At 38.4% G+C, this 13,166-nt stretch overlaps 1 protein-coding gene across 2 annotated transcripts in view; it reads right to left on the reverse strand.

Moving 5' to 3' along the window:
* DOCK2 (dedicator of cytokinesis 2) overlaps positions 1–13,166 on the reverse strand; it is a 699,501-nt gene that overhangs the window by 221,920 nt on the left and 464,415 nt on the right. The window lies entirely within an intron of this gene.

Below are 13,166 nucleotides of genomic sequence, written 5' to 3' on the forward strand. Positions count from 1 at the left end.
TGTATGTTAGGGAATTTAGACTGTAAGCTCCAATGGGGCAGGGACTGATGTGAATGAGTTCTCTGTACAGCGCTGCGGAATCAGTGGCGCTATATAAATGGGGATGATGGTGATGATGTGCTCCAGATAGTGAGGCCCCATTTAATTACCATTCCCACATTATACTTCATAATGGTCCAACGCATTAAACCAAGCAGTGACACTACAGTTTATATCACATTAGTGGGTTATCACCACTATTGAAACAAAATAAATATGAATTGCCAATTGACAGAAAACATACTGGGGGTTATTTATTTAAATGATGATGTGTATTTTTCTTGTTCAGTTATAAAATGAGATAAAATGCTGTATAGGTTGATTTGGGTTACAGCATTATAGCACCATGCAGTGTTCCTGGCTCTTTAAATGGCAAAAAAGAACATACTCTGCATGCCAAACTAGGGGACTAATACCATTATCTTTTATATATTCAGATAAACTGCTTTCTTTTATCATTTTCTTTACACATTTTTTGATTTTTTGGAGTAATAAAAATATTTTAACAATATTACACTATTATTATCCCTTATTTCTTCTTTGTTCTATGATGATGACCAGTGGTTAAAATGTAAATTTAGAAGTGGCGGTATGGACATTTAGAAGTTGCGGTATGGACATTCAGAAGTGGCGACATGGACATTTAGAAGTGACGGCATGGACATTTAGAAGTTGCGGTATGGACATTCAGAAGTGGCGACATGGACATTTAGAAGTGGCGGTACGAACATGTGGTGACATGGACATTTAGAAGTTGTTGTATGGACATTTAGAGGTTGCGGTATGGACATTTAGAAGTTGCGGTATGGACATTTAGAAGTTGTGGTATGGACATTTAGAGGTTGCGGTATGGACATTTAGAAGTTGCGGTATGGACATTTAGAAGTTGAGGTATGGACATTTAGAGGTTGCGGTATGGACATTTAGAAGTGGCAGTATGGACATTCAGAAGTGGCGACATGGACATTTAGAAGTGGCGGTACGAACATGTGGCGACATGGACATTTAGAAGTGGCGGCATGAACATTTAGAAGTGGTGGTATGGAAAATGTAAGTGAATGGAATTAATAGTTTTACAAATAGACAGTAGAAGTGGCATACGTATACTAGCCCACTTCCACCACTGATTATGAGTGACTCTAACACCATACATATCTGAAGACTCTGACACCTGAAACCTGGGAGAACCCTAGATGCTATATGCAAATTCAAGTATTTAATTGGTACCTAACAAGCAACTATTTACAAAAGGTGACCACCTTGTCAGAAAGAGGAAGTGAAGAGTGAGTTTTACTCTATATTACTTCTATTATTCTAATGCTAATTATCCTAATACTAATATTAGTCAGTGACTAATACACGTTTCTCACTTTATTTTTGTGTATTTTATTATAGAGTCCATTTTATCTCTTTTTCTGGTTTTTCAAATAGCTAAATACTTCTAGTTACAATTCTGTAGTCAATCCTTAATATAGATTGGGATTATTCTATAATCACTAGATTAGAATAGACAGTTTAAAATATTAATACTTACAGACACAAATTGTTCCCATAGATTTAATTTTGGCAGCTAGTAAAGATGAACTAAGCACCACAGGGTATTGTGATTAATGAAAGAAGTAATTCGGAAGAATTTCAAGAACATATCAGCATTTCTGTTCTCTAAAGAATTTTATTGTCAAAGCAATAACATGAATCATTTCAACAAAGACAAAAATGTTAGTGAATTTCGAAGGAAAGACAAGAATTATGAGATTACATTAAAGATTATAGAGAAATTGAACATGGAAACTAGAAGTATACACTGGAACAAAACTATTTTCTTAAAAACTGTTCCACAAAATATTTTAGATAACAACAAAATAAGCACAGGTATATATTGATTATTAAATAAAAAGTAATAGATATTTGTACAATACAAACAATGATTATTTTATTTTTTTTCATTTCATTTATTTTGAGTTTCTTAAACTATTTAATATTATTTTTCTAAAAATGTCCAACCTACTACTTTATGATGGTGTTTGTTTTAGATTAATAGCTGCCAGTTTAAAAAATAGTTAGGCTTTTGTATATATTATGAAATACGAACAAACTTTATAGAGTGACATAGAGTGAACTTCATGTCATTATTTTTTCCCATAGTATATACAAAAATATTTGTAAATTATTAATATTAACTTTTCAGTTGACTTCTGGTGGAAAAATAAGCATGTAACAAAGTTGTGTTATAACCTATCTACTTGTGAGTTGGAGATTTCAGGGAAGTTTTAAAACAAAGTTATTCAGGCTCTCATAGAGCCTCCTACCTTCAAAGTTTGCTAAAATAAAACTATGCAGACAGCCAACATAACTGTTTTTACTTTGTTGTAACAATGTTGCATCTAACGTTAAAATAATTAACCCTAAGTGTTGCAGTGAAGCTGATTATTTCATCATCATCATTTATTTACAAGGCACCACAGATTCCGCAGCTCTGTAGAGAAGGGTGCATCAATAAAAATAAAATACATGCATAAATATAAAATAATATATAAACCAAATAATACCATGGCACAAATTTAAATAAAACAAACACACAATACACATAGTTAACATACTAAGTAGCACAATACAGCATACCATATGTAGCATACAATGTAACAGGGACCTACAGACAGGACTAACAAACAGGAGGCAAAGGTCAAAGAGGAACCTGCCCTGAGACCTTACATTTTAGAGACTACGGGTAGGTTCATCAGGCCAACGCATACTGAGCACAACCTGTGTTTGGGTTAAAATGCATGTATTTTGGATGTGCACATGACTGAATTAATCAACGCACAGATCTCAAGAGAGGCGCGATGATGAATTCAGGTGTAGATCTGTTGTGCTCTACTACACAAGACACTGCACAATGAGCCCAATATCTATATGGATTATACATTCGCAAGAGAACGCACAGAAATTAAAAAAATATATAATTAATACTGTCAGTTCAGTTAAAAATAAAGGAATTGATGACCAAGAAGTAAAAGAAAAACAAAAGTCTTTTACAGTTGCTCCTGATTGCCACATGTTATAGCAAACATATAAGACTGTCATCACTAGCACTCAGGAATTAGACTAACCCTGTAGCTGGAGCAAGAGATACAGCAGAAAAGCAAGTAACTTTGAGATGCCCAGAGATTGATTTGGACAGCTGCGTGTACACTGATTACGCAGGGCCATCTTAACAACATTATGGGTCCCCGGGCAAAGCAGTGCACCGGGGCCCCTAGATATAGATATATTATTATTATTATTATTATTAATAATAATTTTTATTTATAAGGCGCCACAAGGCGTCCGCAGCGCCGTACAGGGACAAACAAATTACAATACAATGGGAGACAGCACAGTACAGTAAACAGTAAGCACAGTAACTCAGTAAGCTCAATGCACAGCTAGAGAGGGCGGGGAAGGGGGAGGGAGGATCCGCAAACGACGGGGCCCAAGAAGGAGAGCGCCGAAGACAGGGAGACCCCCAGGGGGGAGGAGGGAGCGAGAGTGGACGTGGGGTGGAGGACCCTCGAGGAGGAGGGCTAAGTAGCTGGAAAGCAGAGTTAGAAGTGGTGGAAACAGGAGGAGAGATGGCCCTGCTCAGAGGAGCGTACAATCTAAGGGGAGGGGTGGACAGACAGAGAGACGCAGGGGAGAGAGGGAGAGTAGGGGGACTGAGGCAGAAGATAAGGTAGGAAGTTAAGTGGGAGACAGAATGGCTTTAAGAAAAAGGTGGGTTTTTAGGGCCCGTTTGAAACTGGACAGATTAGGGGAAGTTCTGATGGAGGGAGGGAGCTTGTTCATATAGATATATAGATGTATACAGATACAGATATAGATATATAGAGATAGAGATAGATAGATGTACTTGCTCAGTGACCCTTGTAGGTTTTTTTTTTTTTTTTTCTTTTGCAGGATTATTTATTCTCATTAAGAGCCGTGCATATGGGGCCCACTTGCCTGTGGGGCCCCCGGGCAGCTGCCCATCGTGCCCAATTGAAAAGATGGCCCTGTGATTACGGCCAAACGCTCCTTCCCTACCACGTTTACTTCCTGAAATCATAGGCTGTTGTAAAGGCCATTTACGTATGAAGACGGAGCAGACAGGACTGCATTTACTGACATATGTCCCGATTCTGGGAATGCACAGTGATTTTATGTAAGATATGTTCGTAAATCGGCAGATAGGTGCCTTGATGAATCACGCCCTACATCTGTAAGGGCTCATGCACAAAAAATTGCTGATTAAAAACTGGTACTTTGTCCCTATTATTAACAATGTTGGAAGCAAACTTGCAAAGCTTCCCTGCCGCATAGTGTACTATGGACTTAATTAGCACTCTCACAGAACTTCATTATTTTTAACTAGTGCATGTGAATACTGCAGGCAACATCACAGTTGACAAACAGTGAATGTCAGAAAAAGTATGTTTACAGGTCCATTTGTTTACATTATTTTTGGACTATCAGCATAAAAGAACGTGTTAGGTAGTGTGTACAAGGCTTATGAAGCAAAAAATAACTTGAAAAGTCCAACCGTCTTCAAACAAATTGGTCACATGAAGTGATTCAGGCATCTAATAATTCTATATTCTGTCATCCTTATGTTTGTTAAGCACTGTTCAGATCAGTAATGCAATATTGGTTTGGCTTTTTGTTGAATATACAAAAATAGACAACGAGGCATGTACACTAGGTGTTTCTGTTAGCAAAACATACCAAACAAAAAAATTGCTCAATGCTGTTGATACTTGAACATGGGTTTTACGTTCACATTTCTTACAAGTTTACAGTAAATCTTATATTGATCAAGTCAAAAGGGCCCAAGCCATATGGAATCCCGAAAAAGGGTATAGCAGTCTTCATCCAATACATACATACAGTTCTTAAATTTCTTCACCTTGAGATCAGGACTTTAGATTATTCCTGTCAGAAATTTCTCTTAAAATAAAGATAACACCATTTCTTCCCTAAGTTAAGTAATAACCTAATGAGGGTCAAGCAAGCAGTTTACTGAACGTAATCACAAAAGTTGAATATGTGTCTCCTATCATGAAGATATTTTCTGCTGCAATCTGCCAAATTTGTTATTTGAGTGCAGAAAATGATGGGGAAAATGAGATTTTCCAATTTTCCAAATCCAAGGTTCTGGGGAAGATAGCATAGATGAAATATCCATGGGTCCCTTGCTACTGTGGCCTCAAATATATATATATATATATATATATATATATATATAGAGAGAGAGAGAGAGAGAGAGAGAGAGAGAGAGAGAGAGAGAGAGTCTGTAAAGTACTGCAAATCTTTCAGAAAGTGTCCATAACTGTTTAACAAAGATGCTGTTTATGAATAAAATGTATGGAGCAAAATGTTAATTACGTGATCTCTCACACAAAATAAAAACAGAATGTTTAACCCATGTTTTTGTTCTATGAGAAAATGCAGTGGGCTTCTTCCACTCAGAAAATAATCAAGGTCATTACATTTCTGAATGAATGTAGACGTAACTTTGTAAAATATTTGTTACCGTATATACTCGAGTATAAGTCGACCCGAATATAAGCCGAGGCACCTAATTTTACCACAAAAAACTGGGAAAAAGTATTGACTCGAGTATAAGCCTAGGGTGGGAAATGCAGCAGCTACTGGTAAATTTCGAAAATAAAAATATTGGGGGGTGGCATCAATGCATTAGATTAATACACAAATTTTTTATTAAATCTCTGTTTGTAAACTAATAAGAGACTATCAGTAAATGTTAATCTGGTGTGGAGGAGAAAGAGGGGTCATTCTTGATGAATTGTCTTGTGACCTTTGAATCTTGGCATGGCCAGATATATGTTTTTCATGGATGTTTCTTACATGTGATGAGTGTTAGTATAAATGTCTTTAAATTAAGTAGAAACGTGGCTCAACTGGAGAACAGGTACACAAAATCTCTTTGAGAGAGAGATTGATTTTACTTACCGTACTTACTGGGATTAAACAGTTGGCATACCAAGCTGGAAATTCCGGTTACCCTGGTGTATTGAAGTCCGTTAAAACGACACTACACAAGGAGCGATCATCAGCAGAGTGTCCCCAAAAAGAAGAAGCAGAGTTTGGCTCCTAACTCACCCCCAAGACATAAGAGCCGCCAATACAACAGTCGAGGAAAGAGAGAGAGGTCTTCAGACTATCACTTCCGCAGTGGAACGCATGTGCGTTCCACAGACAGGAAGTTCGGCATTTGGAACGCAAGTTTGCGTTCCAAATGCCGAACTTCCTGTCTGTGGAACGCACATGCTTTCCACTGTGGTAGTTAAGACCTGAGGGACCAGAGAGGTAAGTTCACTCGTGTATAAGCCGAGTGGGGCTTTTTCAGCATAAAAAATCTGCTGAAAAACTCGGCTTATACACGAGTATATACGGTAATTAAAAGAGCTGAAGAGGCTATCACAAATGGGTATGTGAGCCAATTACTTGATGCCCACATACTTTCATGTAAGACAGGACCGGTCCCACTGCTGCAAAGACTTGCACTAAAAGATATGTCCCTCTATAAATAACATTTTTAGTTACCCTCTCCCCAAATAATAGTACTCTCCTTTGCCTGTGCTACACCGGGTCCTCTCTCCATGTTGATAATGCTGGAGATTTAAAAAGTATACAGTGCTCTATTATTGATACCACAAGCTCTGACTGGACAGAGCAAGCGTCTTTGTACTACCCATTCCACCTGTTGTCTATGCAAGGAGAGAACCTGGTGGAGCAGTACTGGGATGAAATAAGCTGCTTAGAGCTTCCATGAGAGAATGATGCCTGAATGTGTCTTTAAATACTATGCTGGCCTGACTACAAATGTCATTCCTCTTGGTACACATCCTTTAACGCAAGACTTGTCAGCAGTGGGAGAGCTATTTTGGTGGCACAAGAGGGATCTACATAATATTAGGCAGGTTTTTTTTAAAGTTGTGGCTGATCAGTATATATATATATTTGTGAACATAGAGAACAGTTATTTAGGAGGGTTAACCCATCACGTAATACTGGGGAATAAGGCTAAATCATAACTGCAAAGTAAATATGGTATATCAAATGAATCAATTGATAAATTGAGCTACTAAAGTGTAAAATGTGAAGACAGAAAGTCTGTTGTGTGTGTATTCGGTGACTCTGCACATCCCAGTGTTAGAAGATAGCAGTGTCACCTGTAGTGTTACTACCTGTATTGTTACAACAATCAAATTCCAGTATTGCTAAACCCTGCTTACTTTAGTGTTGGCCCCACCTTCACTTCAAGAATTTTTTCCAGGGCCACTTCCGCCCCTGCATATATAATTATAAAGGGGATATACAATTATTGAAATTGTGGGTGTATGTAAAGCGTGAAATCAAGCTAAATCTTGTCAGACTTTTTTCCAGTTGTAATTTGGCCTTGCAACCAACAAATTCAAGGGAAAAGCAAACAATTTTTAGAAAAAATGGAGTGAAAATAAAATAAACTACAATTCTACAATGTTTGCATAAGTATGCACACCGCTAAACTAATACTTTGTGGAACCAGCCACTTTTTGATTTAATTATATCAGAGAGTCTTTTCAGCATAACAGTTTCAGGGCTTAATTCTCTAGCATCACTAGGAAAACTGCCTCTAAAATTATTAATACAAATTTTTAGGGGAAATGAGCAGAGATTTCTATAAAATCTCTGATGCAATGTGTCTCCGCGGACTGTTCCGGAGACACAACGCGTCCCCTCGCACTGAACTGAATCTGTCTCTTATTTATCAGCGACGCTTACTCTCTCAATGAGTGTAAGGGTCACTCAAGTGTACGGAATTAGTTACATTTTAAAAACAAAAGTTGAAAAAAACATTTAAGGTAATGAATTCACAAATATTTTTGACAAAATTTATGTGCTACAGACTTAGAATTTTTTAAATAGTTTCCAATTATGTAAGATGAAATCCACAGTATGCCCGTATAAGGACACCAGTGACTGTTATTTCTGAACATCTGTATTACTTCTTGTAAGTTCATGACATGGTCATTAACATTATCAAAAGAACCTACTTGCCAATAGTATTTTTTATGAGTGTTCATAACCTTGAGATGTTAATTAATACTAGAGATGGGCGGGTCCGGTTCTCCGAGAACCGAACCCACCCGAACTTTGGGTATCCGAGTACCGAGCTGAGCAGCTCGGTACTCTCCCGCCCATTCCGAATCCAAATCGAGGCCGAACGTCATTGTGACGTCGTCGGATCTCGGGACTCGGTTCTCGCGATACTTCAACTTTATAAATACACGCCTCCACAGCAATCCATCGCCATTTGACAGAGGGAGAGAGCAGGGTGTAGTCATAGGCTAATTAGAGCAGGGACAGAGAATACCATATTGTTCTTGCAATTGCTCTAACCAAAATCGCTAGTGCAGAGAGGAGGATAGAGGTTTATTATTTTTTCTTCATATTTGGCACTCCCCAGCGCTTTTGGGGTGTCCCCCATAATTGTGCATTAATATTTCTGGCTGTCAAAAGTCATATCTGTCAGCAGTATCTACTCAATAATTTGTAGCACACCTCAGTGTTTTTGGGGTGTCCCCCATAATTGTGCATTAATATTTCTGGCTGTCAAAAGTCATATCTGTCAGCAGTATCTACTCAATAATTTTTAGCACTCCTCAGTGTTTTTGGGGTGTCCTCCCTAATTGTGCATTAATATTTCTGGCTGTCAAAAGTCATATCTGTCAGCAGTATCTACTCAATAATTTTTAGCACTCCTCAGTGTTTTTGGGGTGTCCTCCCTAATTGTGCATTAATATTTCTGGCTGTCAAAAGTCATATCTGTCAGCAGTATCTACTCAATAATTTTTAGCACTCCTCAGTGTTTTTGGGGTGTCCTCCCTAATTGTGCATTAATATTTCTGGCTGTCAAAAGTCATATCTGTCAGCAGTATCTACTCAATAATTTTTAGCACTCCCCAGTGGTTTGCGCTCAGAATGGATTCAAAGCAGTCCACATATGATCTAAATGAGCAACCAGGTTCTGTCACCAGTCCTGATGTTAGTGTTCCCAGTACGTCATCTGGCCAAGGCGATGTCAAACAACAGAGTGTTTTCAAATTAGTGCAAAAAACAAAAACCCAAAAAAATTTTACTGTATTGAAGCGAAAAAGAAGTGTAACTGAGCAAAAGTTAAGTGACGATAAAAAAAAAATTGCAAGCATGCCATTCTACACACGCAGTGGCAAAGAGAGAATGAGGCCTTCACCTTTGGCTATTAGTGGCAGATCCCAAAAAGTTACCCAGCCTACAATTGGTGCACAACTACTGTTACGCGTCAAAGCCGAGCTGCAAGATAACAGTGAGGCATTACAGGAGAATATTTGCTCTGATACACAAATGACAACAATCCCTGTGGAGAGTCCATCCAACAGTGGGATGTCTAATCGTGACCATTCTGTTAGTCTACCCATAAAGAAGGGCCCTTTCAGCAGTTCTGCTGATGTGTGCCTGAACAGCCCGAGTGTAGCCGGTGATACACCAAGTGAGGATGACACTTTGTCTTTAGAAGAGGATGTGGGGGAGATTTGGGTATCCGACGATGAGGATGCGGTTGATTGTGTAAGTCCTGCAGCAGTGTGGCACCAGTGGGAGCAGTTCTGGCATGTGAGGTTCTGGCACCAATATGCACTTTCCAAACACAAGCAGGGATGACGCAGGGGGCAGACCACAACAGTTTGACATCTGGGCTGGTTTGAAGGATTTGTCAAAAAAATGTGTGACCTTGACCATAATTCCAACCAATCCTACTATTAACATGCAAAGGATGGTGGAGGGCCTATCAGGGATTAAACTGTATTTTTCATAATTTTCACTAATAATGTTTGGGTGTAATATACACCCAAAGACGAGTGCTCAATTGCTAAGAGTCATTGATGGAGAGGAAGACAAGCAGGCTTGTCTGTAGAATTTGCAGGCAAATTGTGCTGCGTTATATAGGTAACACCCAAAGAGAAGAGCTCCATTGCTCCATTGCTAATTGTAATTGCTGAAATAGAAATAATAGGGCTGACAGTCTTGGTCTAAATCTGCAGTTACATTTTATTGTACCATAGCTCATTGCGAAACTGGAGAGGTGGCAGGGTTTAGTGATAATCTTCCTCCAACAATACTAATTCATCCCAATATCCCAATATCATAGAAGTCTGTGTAGTATGATGTAATTGCTGATAATGGCCTTCCAAAGGGAATGACTAGTTGATTTTAGGGCAGAGCTGTCACGGTTTTTGGGCAATTCTTTTACAGCACAGCAAATATCAAAATGTTTAGCGGACTCATCTGCATCATCACTGGGTGTCTTGGGAAAGCAATTTCTTTTATTACAAGCAGTTGCCAGAGAAACTGAAGGAGAAGACGTCCCAACAAGATGTTGATAAGTCTGGGATCCTTGCAAAGAAAATTAAGTATTTCATCTACAATTAAAATATAGTTAGCACATTTACTTTGTTTTATTGCACACTATAATTTTATGTAGCACCTTTTCAAAATCTATTATTAAGGCAATCACTTGACTCAAGCTAACTGTGTCTGCACTTTCTTCACAGGTAACTACTTCGCTGGACTAAAGTATATTCCCCTCAAATGCTAGTCTTCTTGCAGCTGCTGTATTCTCCTACATGCTGTTGCAGAAACCACAAATTGACCCTAAATGTTTATGGACACAAACAGCATCTCCTGCATGTCATTTTTCAAAAGTTCTGTAACACCAAGTTGATAGTGTGTGCAAAACAGGAAATGTGATGGAATTCAGCCCCGCTGTAATGCTGGACCAATATTGGGGTCGTAATCAGAAATGACATATCCTCAGGAGACTCCAAGCAGGATTAGCCATCTTTCAATGACATCCCTTAGTTTTTGGAACAGTTTGTCAGCTGTATGCCTCTTAGTGAAGCTGCTGATACACAGAGTAGCCTACTTCTCAAAAATGTGATGCACCTGGGTACATGCTGCTGCTGTCCATGCTGGGGAAGGCGAAAGACCAACCCAGTGGGCTTTCACAGTCATATAATCTTTTGTTTGCCCAGTTCCGCTTGTACACATATCTGTGGTTAAGTGTACAGTGGGTAGAATACCATTTTGTCACCCAATAATGACATTTTTAGGAACTTTCCGGTACAGGAGAGAATAAGCTTTTCTAGTAAAATGGTATAGTGATGACATTTGCTAACAGGGACATAACACCTCAATTAAATGTCTTAAACCAACTGTATTAATAGTGGACATTGGACACAGATCTAACGCTAGCATAGTACCCAGGGCGTCTGTGATCCGCTTTGCGACTGGGTGACAGGTTTCATTCTTGCTTCCTCTTGCAGAGGATTGTTTACTTGCCAATTGTTGGGGGGGAAGATTGCAGGTGCTGGGATGTAGATGAGAGAAGGGAGGTAGATTATGCTGGAATGCTTGTTGTTAATTTTTTTTTAACCAAAGTTTCTGATTTTCCCAACAGTTTGCCAATAACTCGCTGAAAAATGACGAAACATGGATGAGGATCCCAGATGGTTAAGGTCCCTACCTCTACTGAGTGTGGCTTTCAAAATGTTACAAATGGATAGACAACTCTTGCCAGGATTCGTGTAAAAATAATTCCACACTTAAGAGGTGGATTTTTGGTCTTATGCCCAGGCATGACAATGGCCTTTTTGTTATCACTGGCAAGAACTGCAGCAATTTTTCTTTTCAAGTGTATGAAAATCATATTGTGACATAGGAGGTGTTCAAAATTGAATAAAAAATGACTGGAAATTAGTGTTACTGAGGTTAATAATAATGTAGCTACAAAATAATACCTAAATTATGTTATTTTAGCACCAATAAATGTAATTTTTATAACAAATTGCAAAACAAAACCAAACAAAACCAAAACCAAAACCAAAACACGCAATGGCGGTTTTGCAAAACCAAAACCAAAACCAAAACACGACGGTAATCCAGATCCAAAACCGAATCCAAAACCAAAACACGGGGGTCAGTGACCATCTCTAATTAATACACAACAAGAGTATTAAATGTTTTTATGAAGAAGGGAATGTTACCCCTCTTCCTACAGTATGGAACTCATGTAAAACAGAACAATATATATGTCAGTTTAAAAGATGGTTCAAATAGCACAGATTGCTGAAATCCATAGCAAATCAGATGGGTTAAACCAGCCTAAAATGTACTCACCTGCTCACTCCCCTCTCCAGAGCCTTGGGGGCCGCATAGCTGTTTGTCCCAGGTCTCCTCCAATTCTGTAATATTGAACTGGCAAACCTTTTACATTCATCACATTGTGATTGTACCTTGTGATTGGCCCAGTTGCTCAGCCACCTTAGCGTAATTTCAGCTGGGGAGGTGAACCATGTCGGTCCAGGAAAAACGGCTGCAGAGCAGTTCTATTGGCTACAGTAAATGTCATCCAGGGTAGAGAGCTGCTTTCAATTTGCAAAAGCAATGTGTGATTGATTGCTAAAAGTTACAGCGCAATTGTGCTACTTTCACTTATTAAATATCCTGACAAAGTTTACATTGAACCAATGGGAACAATACAAAGTAAGCCTCATAAATCAACTCTCCCTGTAATCATATAGAAAACAAATCTGCAGAAATTCTCAAAAGGTCAAACAAATGAGAACAGTGAGTTCTCATTTAATGGAAAACACACACACACACACATAAATAAATGTAGAAAAAATGAGCACTATCCCTTACCAAAAAAAATTGCCGCCAGTGTAACCATAGTCATACAAAAAAGATATCAGACAGCACTCAGGACATGCAATAATAAAGGAAATGTATTCCCATATTGCAGCAATATTTCGTGTCCTATATTTTTATAATGACCAATAAACATAAATAAACATCACTGTGGCGTTCCAGGGTAAACGATAAAGGTCAGCAAAATTAATTTCTGTAATCCACTTTTTGGAGCTTATTAAACATGGAGTAAACAGCTTGTTTGCAATGAATTTTTATCAGGAGGCTTGTTAATACAGCAAGCATCAACAGTTTTTTCAAACATTATTCCAATCAGTAATAAATAATTTGCTACGTCATCTGGAAATTTTCATTACTATTAC

Source organism: Mixophyes fleayi, chromosome 4 (genome assembly GCF_038048845.1).
Source record: "Mixophyes fleayi isolate aMixFle1 chromosome 4, aMixFle1.hap1, whole genome shotgun sequence".
In the NCBI taxonomy this organism is placed as follows: Eukaryota; Metazoa; Chordata; class Amphibia; order Anura; family Limnodynastidae; genus Mixophyes; species Mixophyes fleayi.